We start from the raw sequence: 11,111 nt of genomic DNA on the forward strand, positions 1-11,111 counted from the left end.
TTACTCACCCAACGTGTGATGCCCCTATGTTGAATACACTTCTTAGAGCCATGGTGTATGATTGTCATTGTAGCCCTTTGAAATGCTTTTCCTAATGCGGCTTAGCCCTCCATTTTTGTTTGTACTCTATTTACTGTTTGGGAGTTGTACATCCATCAATGCCTCATAGCAATTCAAATGGATGGTAGTCTAGCATTGCATTTGTCATCCTGCAGAATCATGTGGACCAGGCCTCAGTCCTTAGCACCCCATAAGGTAACCCCCTTAAAGGGGTAACTGGGAGGTTGGTTGTGCTACAACAAACAACATTGTGCCACGTTGAGAAAACTGTGTTGGCTAGGAAAGGTAAATCTCAGGGTCCCTAATCATTGATAAATTTGGTTTTTGAAGGAGATGGGCAAGGAAACTCACAATAGACGAGGCAAGAAGGTCCTCAGGTTCAACTGTCGTCATTTTCAACAACTAGATAGTATAAATAAAACCCTTCAAAAAATCTATTTGAAAGAGACGCGGACTCTTTCACGTACGGGCAGGGACCAGTGCTTGAAAAAATCTTTGTTCTGAAAACTTGGCAAACCTCCTATGAGAATTTTAGTGGTAACTTGACTGAATTTGAATGTTTTTACACCAAATGACGCTAAATTTCTCTAGATTTTGTAGGTTTATCCACTTTCTAATTTAAAATTTAGAGGTAAATCTCAAAATTTGTAGGTGGGATTACATTAAACCTAGGTTTTTTTCTCAACCCCTCCCCCTCTCTTTCTCTCTCCTCGCTCTCTGTCAATCTCTTTTTTTGAAAATCTCTGAAAGAGCCCGCACCGGCGTGGACTTTTTGTTAAGAGAGATTGAGAGAGATGGAGGGGAAAGAGAGAGAGAGAGAGAGAGAGAGAGAGAGAGAGAGAGAGAGAGAGAGAGAGAGAGGAGGGGAGGATCGTATATGCACGAGGGAAGTTTGGAAGGGAAGAGGTTGAGGAGGCGGAGATCGTGCATGCTGTAGGATCAACATATCTGTGCTGATGTGCGTCACGCGACCTTGTACTCTAGGGAGAGCTTCTGCATGTTGATGCAACCCAGCCTTATTTTTTGTTGCACCATCATTTTTGGTGTTGCGGCTTGAGTAGGTTTTTCCCAACCCAATTAAGAATAAAGTGTGAAGAATCGTAGTGGTTGTTGGACTAAGCGAGGTAGGGGAGGGAGAGCACGTGCTCCTGCGTTGCGAGGCAAGAGTTCATAACTTCTATTGGGGACGTGTAGAGACAACGAAAGGAGACCTTTGGACTCTAGAGAGGCGCAGCTGCTAAATAGCACTTCTCTCTCTCCCCCCCCTCTCTCTCTCTTCTCAAATTCTCTTAGATAACAGGTCTTGAGTTCAACTCTCCTCATCGGCTAGATCTTTAAGGTCTCTTGGGATAGTTTCCTACGATGTTAAAACTCTCTTCTTCTCGGGTGTTTGTGTGAGCCCATGCTTCAAAAAGCATTGGTGCATGAGGTCGAGGGTTCCAATCCAAGCTCCTCAATGGCGCCCCCATTTTTGGGTAGGCATGCCTACCTCGAGATACCCGCCAGCCTCCTTCACCGTCGATCCCCTTATCCGCTGGCCCCTTTGTCACTTAGTGTCTCAACATCAACACCAACTGCTGAGAAGTACCCTCAACATAAACACACCACTGTATAGTTCTAGCCATTTCGCCATGCCTGTAGCAACCACAGTCAATGCGTGCTCATAGAGCCTGATGATATAGCGGCAAAGTAGCCTAATGTCCCTGCGATCGAAATCTTGCTTCTCAAACCCACAATCACGGCCTCCTCGCAGGGGTCGGTCTAGCATTCACTTGCCGAAAAGCACTCAACATTGCCGGAAAGAGTTGGATATGGCAAGTTATAGGGTGGTTATAGGGTGTTGCAAAGAGGCGACGTAAGGATACAGGCTGCATGAATTTAAAAACAATGACAGAGCTGGCCATGGGTGTGCGTTGGCTTGTGAGGAAGAGAAAGGTGAGATGGCGTCGGCAACAGCATCATTGTCGTAGCCAATGCCCACCTACACATTTGTGTGTGTGTGTGTGTGTGTGTGTGTGTGTGTGTGTGTGTGTGAGAGAGAGAGAGAGAGAGAGAGAGAGAGAGAGAGAGAGCGTAGGGGCACACGGTACAGAAGCTTACAGAAGCCTATCTCTCTCTCTCTCTCTCTCTCTCTCTCTCTCTCTCTCTCTCTCTCTCTCTCTCTCTCTCTCTCTCTCTCTCTCTCTCTCTCTCTCTCTCTCTCTCTCTCTCTCTCTCTCTCTCTCTCAGTAAAAACGCCGGCGCACGGTCTTTCAGAGAGTTTTTTTAAAACTATGAGTTAGAGATAGGCTGTGCATATGCGTGCCGCCATGCGGTAGCTACGTCCTGCCTTCACCGAACGGTCGAATGGCACGATTTGCGCACATGCACTGGCAGTGGCAGCCTAAGCGGCCCAGAACCTTGTGCACATGCATCAGGACCGGCCCATGACCGGCCGAGTGTTCGTCAACCCAGAACGCCAATGCTGTTGCTGCACACCCTGGTTGCTGAACGCAGGGGCTGTTGCTGCACACCCTGGTTGCTGAATGCCGAACGCTGCTGCCTGCTGCTTATTGGCGACCCTGGTTGCTACCGCATGCTTGCGGGGAAGGTAGCTACACGAACACCTGCATGGCGTTAAGTGGATTAAGCATGTCTTTTACTGGATTAAGTAACTGACGCAAGGGAGTAGAGAGGGTGCAGGTACCTTACGAGATGCACAGTGCCGAGCAAGGGAGAGGAGAGGCACAGGATGCGTGCGCAGCAGGCATAGTGGAGCCTGCCCATAGCAAATATGCTAATAATGGAATGGAACAACTTCAAATAGGTTATTAACAGAGCTGGACAAGGAGGTTATCAACAGAGCTCATCAGACCATGACTTGCACTAGTGGAAAATTGCAATCTTCCCCAAATATGCCTTTCCCTCGACATTGAGTTGTTTGCCAGTAATCCCCTCACACACTCTTCTTAACTACTTGAGGATTATAACCATCATAATTAAGCTATTTTGCCTTGATGTCCACTTTGACGTTTACTCGTTTCATTTCTTTGCCCTCTGCCGTCTGCATCGCCAACAACCTGATAACATCAACAGAAAAATGTGCTGACAAGTGGGGACTCAAGTACTTGAGCACTAACATTGTCTCGTCCAAATGACTTCTTAAGGGGAGGATCACATAAGATCTGTGATTTCTCAGTACTAATGTGGAGGTTGTGAGCCTTGATGTAGTCCCATACTCGCTTGAGAGCATCAGGCCTTGTGGTCTCCGAGGTTTGCAAGATGGGAGCCAAGCTGGAGGAGACCCTATAGAGGATCTGAGCGCCACCTCTGGGCCCGGGCTTGGGGTCAAGCTCGAGAGTGGTTTTGAGTTCGGCCTTCGACACTTTCTTGCTCATCTATTCATCAACTCATGCAAAACGCAGAGTAGTCACACACTAGACCAGGGGCAAGATCCCGATTGATGGCAAGACAAAGGATCGTGATGGATAGCAAGAAGACGGCTTGGGATTGTTGGCTGAGGTTGAGCGATCAAATCTGGCACTTGCACATACAATACCCCATACTGTAGCAAGAAGGCTGCATGATACAACCGAGCATTGGACTGCGAAAGTCAAGTAGTGCTCATGCAGGTGCAATTAGGAAGCAAGAGCTAATTGGCCATCCGATATTGGGAAGAAGCAGGAGGCATGAACAACATCTTGCATTACTATGATATGATTCCTGCAGCCGCCAATATTTCAGTTGACTACAAGTAGTAGTACTAGCACCAGCATACAACATTTGAAGAGCAAAATAACTCATTGCTTATTAGATATGATGCCGACCACTGCACTACAAAATTACAAAAAACTCTCTTCTAAAAGAGTCTTCTCACATACAATCGGCCACAGAGCGTATGATAAGGCATATGATAGAATTGAATAGGATTTCATACTTCAAAGTCTATATGATATGGGTTTGGACAGATCCTTTTTCAGATTCTTTTTGGGAATGCGTCAGCTAGAATTAAGTTAATGGTACTCTTACAGATGTTATTCCAATGCATAAATCCATAAGACAAGGGTGCCCTCTTCCTCCTTTGCTCTATGCTATCTCATCTGATGCCTTGGATTGGCTTGTTAAAGATGTTATGCAGTAGGACAAACTCATTGCCATAGACGTACCTGGCTCTATGAAACAAATGTGTCTCCAAAAGTGTGTTGATCATACCAATGCAATTGTGAGACATGATGTACATGCAAAGGAGAATTTTAGGGCTTGTCTCATTGTCTTGCAAGTGGATCAATTATTAACCATGCTAAAGGTTTGGTTTGATGGGGTTGTCTGCTTTGTTCAAACCAATTTTTACTAGGAAGACTTAAATTGTTGTGTTGGGGGAAAAACATGCCCATGCTTCCTCTGCTGACTGGTGTTTTAGGTCGAGCCATTATCTGATAGTTTATAGTTTAGCTTCTTTTTTATGTGCCATATCCGTACGACAGGCTAGTCATCACCATTGATGGAGTCATGCTATAAATATCCACTTTCTACCAAGACAATTTGAATGATTGGAAGATCTAGACCAATTAAAATTGTAAGTGGAGGTCTAATTAATACTAAAATAGTTAATAGGATTTTCTGTTATGACTTGAAAAGTAACGGTGCTCCAAGGATCCTCTATCCTCTTGACTAAGAGAGAGAGAGAGAGAGAGAGAGAGAGAGAGAGAGAGAGAGAGAGAGAGAGAGAGAGAGAGAGAGAGAGAGGATCCTGCAAGGAAGTATTCACCAAAACCTTTTGTAGGAACCAGTGGAAAAAATAAAATTGAATATCTTAACAAAAGAAATTTGGATTTTTACCGAGTTTTACACTAAAATCCTCCAAATTACGTACAAACACTTTCTCGGGTTTGTATTTGCTCGAAAAAACTCGCTCGGAGCGTGGTAAGACTCCAATGATAGCTACATACTCATGGGATTCTCCAAACTCCCCAGCAAGAAGCGAGAGTACCTAGGAAGCCTCCTTGTGAAACTTCCAAAAGAGACCTCTCTCCGATAAGGAAAGAAGAAGAGCATCCGTACGAAGGGCTCAAAAATCTACTACTTGACAACGCATCTCCTTCCCAAAGGAGAATTCAAGTTTCAACGGTAGAACCCCCACCAAAAGAACGAGAAAGAAGTGAGTCTCCTGTCACCTCGACGGATATGGCTCCATGAAGACGGTGGCAAAACGCTCTCCAACACCCCTTAAACGGAGAAGACCATCGCACACTTCTCTACACCATAATTCAAAGAGGGATGAGAGGAAGTAAGAGAAGAAAAAGGTGAGAAAGAGGTCACCCTCTTCTCTATCTTCTTCATCCTCTTCTTCTTCTGAAGAAAGTGATGGTGAAGACAAGGAGGAACAAGGGAAGAAAAAGGCAAGAAAGAGGTCGCCCTCTTCTCCATCCTCCTCATACTCTTCCTCTTCTGAAGAAAGTGATGGTGCAGTTCTTGAACAACCTAAAAGAAGAGGCCATAGGAAATCCTGTACCACATAGAAGAGGTCGTCCAAGTTCAAAAAGTTCAAAGAGGGAGGAAATAACATCTCTTTCCTTACCTACGATGGCAACTTTGGTGCTACGGACAAAGTCTTGACCTTCATCCGATGCCATGTTTGGAGATGAGGGCTTCACGGAGTCCTCTAAGCTATGTCATGTAGCTATGCATTTTCAAAAGTCTGCCAAGCGATGGTGGTCTAGCCTATGGACAAACGGTCAAGTTCCATGAACGTGGAAAGTGTTAAGAGCTTCCATCACGAAGCAATTTTTGGCTACCCATGCCAAGGACAAAGGACTCACCGAATGGCGAATCTTGAAGCTCTCTCTTTATGAATCTATTCACAAATATGTAAACAAGAATGAGAATGTAATCCTAGGGGCACCATGGTTTGATTGCATGGCTACCAATGTTAAATTCCCTAATAGCCAAATCTATTTTAGGTTCAGGGAAAAAAATATGTACATAGATGCGAAGGTTGGGTAACACCATGCCCATTGTACATAAGCAAGCTTTCAATAAGTCAATAAAGATCTCTATTTCCGTGTACATGATTTTTGTTAAAGATTCTCAAAATGAACCTAATGCTTTAGCAAAAGAAAATATAAACAATAAAAAAGAATTAGAGTTATCCAATTTTCTCAAGGGGTTTCAAGATGTTTTTATTGACGATATCCCTTGTGAACTACCTCCAAAACGAGGCAATGATGATCATACAATTGAATTTCTTCCAGGAAGTTCACCACCTAATAAACCTCCTTATAGAGTTTCGCAAGCTCAATAAGAGGAGATTATGCGGCAAGTGTATGAGTTAGTTGAGAAGGGCATGGTTAGGCCTAGCTCATCTCCATATTTGTTCACCAGTGTTATTAGTGCAAAAGAAAGACGGGACATATCGTATGTGTGTCGACGATAGAGCACTAAATAGGATCACTATAAAAAATAGGTTTCCCATTCCATGGGTAGAAGACCTATCTGATAAGCTACAAGGGTCGACCTACTTCAGTATGATTGACCTAAAAAGTGGCTATCATCAAATAAGGATATTTGATCAAGACATTGTAAAGACCGCATTTCACACTACGTTTGGTCTTTACGAGTACATTGTCATGCCTTTTGGCTTGACCAATGCACTAGTCACATTTAACCGCTTGATAGAGAAACTATTCAGGCTTCATCGAACCTTTACTGGAGTGTTCTTTGATGATATAATCATCTACTCTAACTCACTAGACGAACACAAGAAACACCTCCAGGTAATATTTCCAGTTTTATGAGAGAATAAACTTTATATTAATCGAAAGAAAAGTGAGTTTTTCTTACAAGAGATTTAGTATTTAGATCACATTATCTCTCAATATGGTATTCAAATGGATCCATCAAAGCTAGAGATAATAGAAGGATGGCTTAATCCAAGAAATCTACATGAACTAAGAAGCTTTATAGGTATGTGTCCATACTATAGACGCTTCATAGAAAAGTTCTCACAAATCGCGGGACCATTACACGACCTAACAAAGGAAAACGTTAGGTATATATGGTCCACCAAGGATAAAAATTCTTTCGAAAAGCTTAAAGAAAAGCTTATCTCTCAACCTGTGCTTACACTTCCGGATCTCTCAAAGCCATTTGAGGTCCAATACGACACCTGTGGTGATTGCCTTGGAGCTGTTTTGCTCCAAGAAGGGCACATCATAGCCTACGAAAGTTGAAGGCTCGACCCTGTTGAGAAAGCTCTAGGTATATATGAAAAGGAACTCTTAGCAGTTCTACATGCTCTAAACGTTAGGTATATATGGTCCACCAAGGAGAACAATGCTTTCGAAAAGCGTAAAGAAAATCTTATCTCTCAACCTGTGTTTACACTTCCGGATCTCTCAAAGACATTTGAGGTCCAATACGACACCTGTGGTGATTACCTTGGAGCTGTTTTGCTCCAAGAAGGGCACATCATAGGCTACGAAATTTGAAGGCTCGACCCTGTTGAGAAAGCTCTAGGTATATATGAAAAGGAACTCTTAGCAGTTCTACATGCTCTAGACTCGTGGAATCACTATATTGGGGACTCCTTTCATTTTGCGAACGGATCACCAACGCCTTAAGTACTTCATGACGCAGACCATGCTCTCCGACAAACAAATGAAGCGGGCAAATTTCCTTTCGCAATTTCATTTTCATATTGCTCACATTGCTGGCAAGCATAATCAAGTAGTTGATGCACTCTCAAGATGACCGAGAGTGAATGCGGTATCCATAGCAACTCACGATGCTATATTCTATGATAGATAAGTACACTATTGATCCCTATTTGAGCGATGATTTCATCCCTTGCACTAGGGAAGAAAGCAGAACCATTTATCCTACAAGATGGTTATCTTCTCTATGGCAATAGACTATGCGTTACTAGTTGACTACGTTAGAAAGTAATGTATGAATCTCATGCTCCTCCTTATGCGGGGCATAGAGGGATTCAGTCTACCCTAAAAGGGATAGAAACATATCTCTATTGGCCTGCCATGAAAGCAAAGGTACAAGAGTATGTTTCAAAATGTGTGGTATGCCAAAAGACAAATTTTGATAGAGAGAAGCAACTTGGATTGCTTCAACCCTTTCCAATCCCTAATTCACCATATGGGAGAGCATATCCATGGATTTTATCTTTGGATTGCCTAAGTCTATCCATGGGAATACAGGAATGTGGACGATAGTAGACAAGTTTAGCAAACAAGCGCATTTCATATCTGTTAAAAAGAATATGAAAGCCCATTAAATGGCAATCCTCTTTATATCACAAATCTTCAATTACCATGGCTTGCCTGCCAATGTCCATAGTGTCGGATAGAGATCCTAGAATGACCAATAATTTCTGGAAGGGTCTCTTTGAGAATTTAGGGACAAGGCTAAACTTCTCTTCTTCCTATCACCCACAAACGGATGGCCAAAGTGAAATAGCTAACCTAATAATTCTTGATCTACTAAAATCCTATGTAACGGAAGTAGATCAAAGGTCCCAATGGGAGAAGTACTTACCCTAAGTGGAGTGTGCTTACAATAACAATGTACATACTTCCACGGGAAAATCACCTTTTGAGGTGATAAGAGGGAAAATCACCTTTTGAGGTGATAGAGGGAAGATAAAAAAGTCCCTTGTTACTCAAGGTACATGGGAAGATCTTCGCTACAGATGAGTATAGCTAGGACCTACAAGAATCTTTTCAAAAGATTAAGGATGCTATCTATATCTCACAGCAAAGGCAAAAAGATGTTGCTAATAAGCACATAAGAGCTCAATCCTTTAAACAAAATTATTGGGTCTTGCTTAAGTTTCCCAAGGCTTGACTAAGGCACACAACGGGCAAGAATCCTACGGGACACCAAAAGTACTATGCTAAGTTAGCAAAAAGGTACTATGGTCTCTTCCAGATTCTTAGACCAATCAATGAGATGGCCTATCAACTCAAGTTTCCAAGTCATTGGCTCATACACAATGCTTTCCATGTGAGCCTACTAAAGCCTTACAAAGGAGAGCCACCTCAAGAACCAACTATTGAACCCTCGGAGATCGAGAACCAAGAAGAGGTACTGCAGCCCGAGTCCATTCTCCGGCATGAAGACAAGGTATTGAGAGGTGGTAAGATTATCCGACGGTATCTTATTAAGTTTAAGAACTATCCTTTTGAAGATGCTAGATGGATGCAAGCATACAATTAAAGGATAACCTAAACCTTGTCAATGCTTACAATGCTTCCCTAAGTAATCAAATGTAAATATGTTTAATGGAACAAAGTTTTTGTCTTAGAAGACTCTCTTTTTCTTTATTGTGCACAAATGTTAAGAAGTATGCATGCTTAGGGTCAAGTTTGGGGAGACGACGTCTCTCGAACACCAAGTAGATCTTGTCACCCTACTATATAAGATTGATACGGAGTAATATGCAGACATCCTTGCGGTAGCTAACGCACTCAAGCACCAAATGGACTAGTCATCCATTCTAGGACGATGTTGTAGGGTAAAATAGGGGTCCTCTACCTGCTAGCAAATGGACTAATGACTAGGCTTTATCGTCTCTTACTTCATAGTCGAGGACAACTACGATTTCAAGAGAGAGGTAATGTCATAATAACTAATATCTAATTTTCATAAATGATTTTCTCATGGTAAACTGATCATTTAATATGAGAAAGTACCAGGGGAGAAAAGGCTAGAATATTGATAAGGCTAGCAGACCAATCTCATTAGGCATCCAAAGAGAGAAAATAGGGATCCAAAGAGGGAGCAATGTGCATCCATGGGCTTCAAAGACTCTAAGGTTCAATCCATTAAGACTTCCAAAAAGCTTAGGTTCCAAAATTAAATGAAATGTCCAATGGTCAAGCCTTAGGGAAATTTGGATGCTTGTGGGAAGACTCAAAAGTCTTCCAGCATCCCTATTAAGCAGGGGGCGAGCCATTTTTATAGGGGATGAGAGAAAAAAACAAACACATACACTCTTCCAAGCTCCCTTTACACAAAGGGCATAGTGGACACATGTCAGGTTCCTAGACCAGTTGCCCCCAAAGTGCATTCAAATCCTATTGGATGGCCATAAAGGTGGAACAATGAGAATTAGGCTAGAGTAAATTTAGTTTAATTCATTTAAAAACACTTGATAAAAGAACCAATGAAAATTAAGCTCCCTAGAAGACTATTGGACAGTCTACCAAGGGGTCCAATGAGCATTCAGCAACCCAATGGCTTGCCTGATTCCTATTGGCCTAGAGGACTAAGAGGTCCAATGAGAGTTTAATTGAATTATTTAATTCCCTAAAGCTCTCACTAAAGGGAAAAAAGGGACACTTGTCACAAGGCTCTCCATTTGACCTCTATTTTCCTATTGGCTAAGCATGGCATGACCCAATGAGGGACCAGCAAGAGGAAATAGCAAGATCAGTCGACCAAGAGAGAGAGGGGGTTGATTTTTGCAAGGCATTATTGCACACAAACTCATGTGTGAAGTAAAGAAGACTATGTCCTTCCCAAGCTTTAATGGAGAGCTCATCATCTACTTCAAGCTTGTGAGAAGGCAGGCCTACACCAACAAATCTTGGCTTTGTGATGCAAATCCAACCAAGAGCCAAGATCCAATGCATGCTCATCTCCTCTACCATGCTAATTACTAATCTATGCTAAGCTATTAAGAGTAGTTATGTGAGGAGAAATACTACTTTCTCATAAGAATACTTCTTCTTCCTCTAGATCTCCTCTCATACCCCGCTAGCTCTCACCATCTGCGAAGGTGTGTGAGGTCTTGGGTCTAAGACCGTGAGGGAATTGATGTTGTGTTTTCAAGTGTAATCTTGGTGATTGAAGCTTCCATCTTCATTGCACCAGCAAGTTATTGAAGGAACACAAACTATTATATTGTAAAATGTCTCCCTTGATGGGGGAAACCTATAATACAAAGCCTTTTGGAGGGGGACCGCCGGCTTCATGTAAATCCAGTCCTCAACTGTTGTCATTAGCTTAATTTCTCTCTCTTTTTGAATTATTTTTCATGCCTATCTAACTAAGTGTTA

Source organism: Adiantum capillus-veneris, chromosome 10 (assembly GCF_014529385.1).
Source record: "Adiantum capillus-veneris isolate H3 chromosome 10, ASM1452938v2, whole genome shotgun sequence".
NCBI classification, from domain to species: domain Eukaryota; kingdom Viridiplantae; phylum Streptophyta; class Polypodiopsida; order Polypodiales; family Pteridaceae; genus Adiantum; species Adiantum capillus-veneris.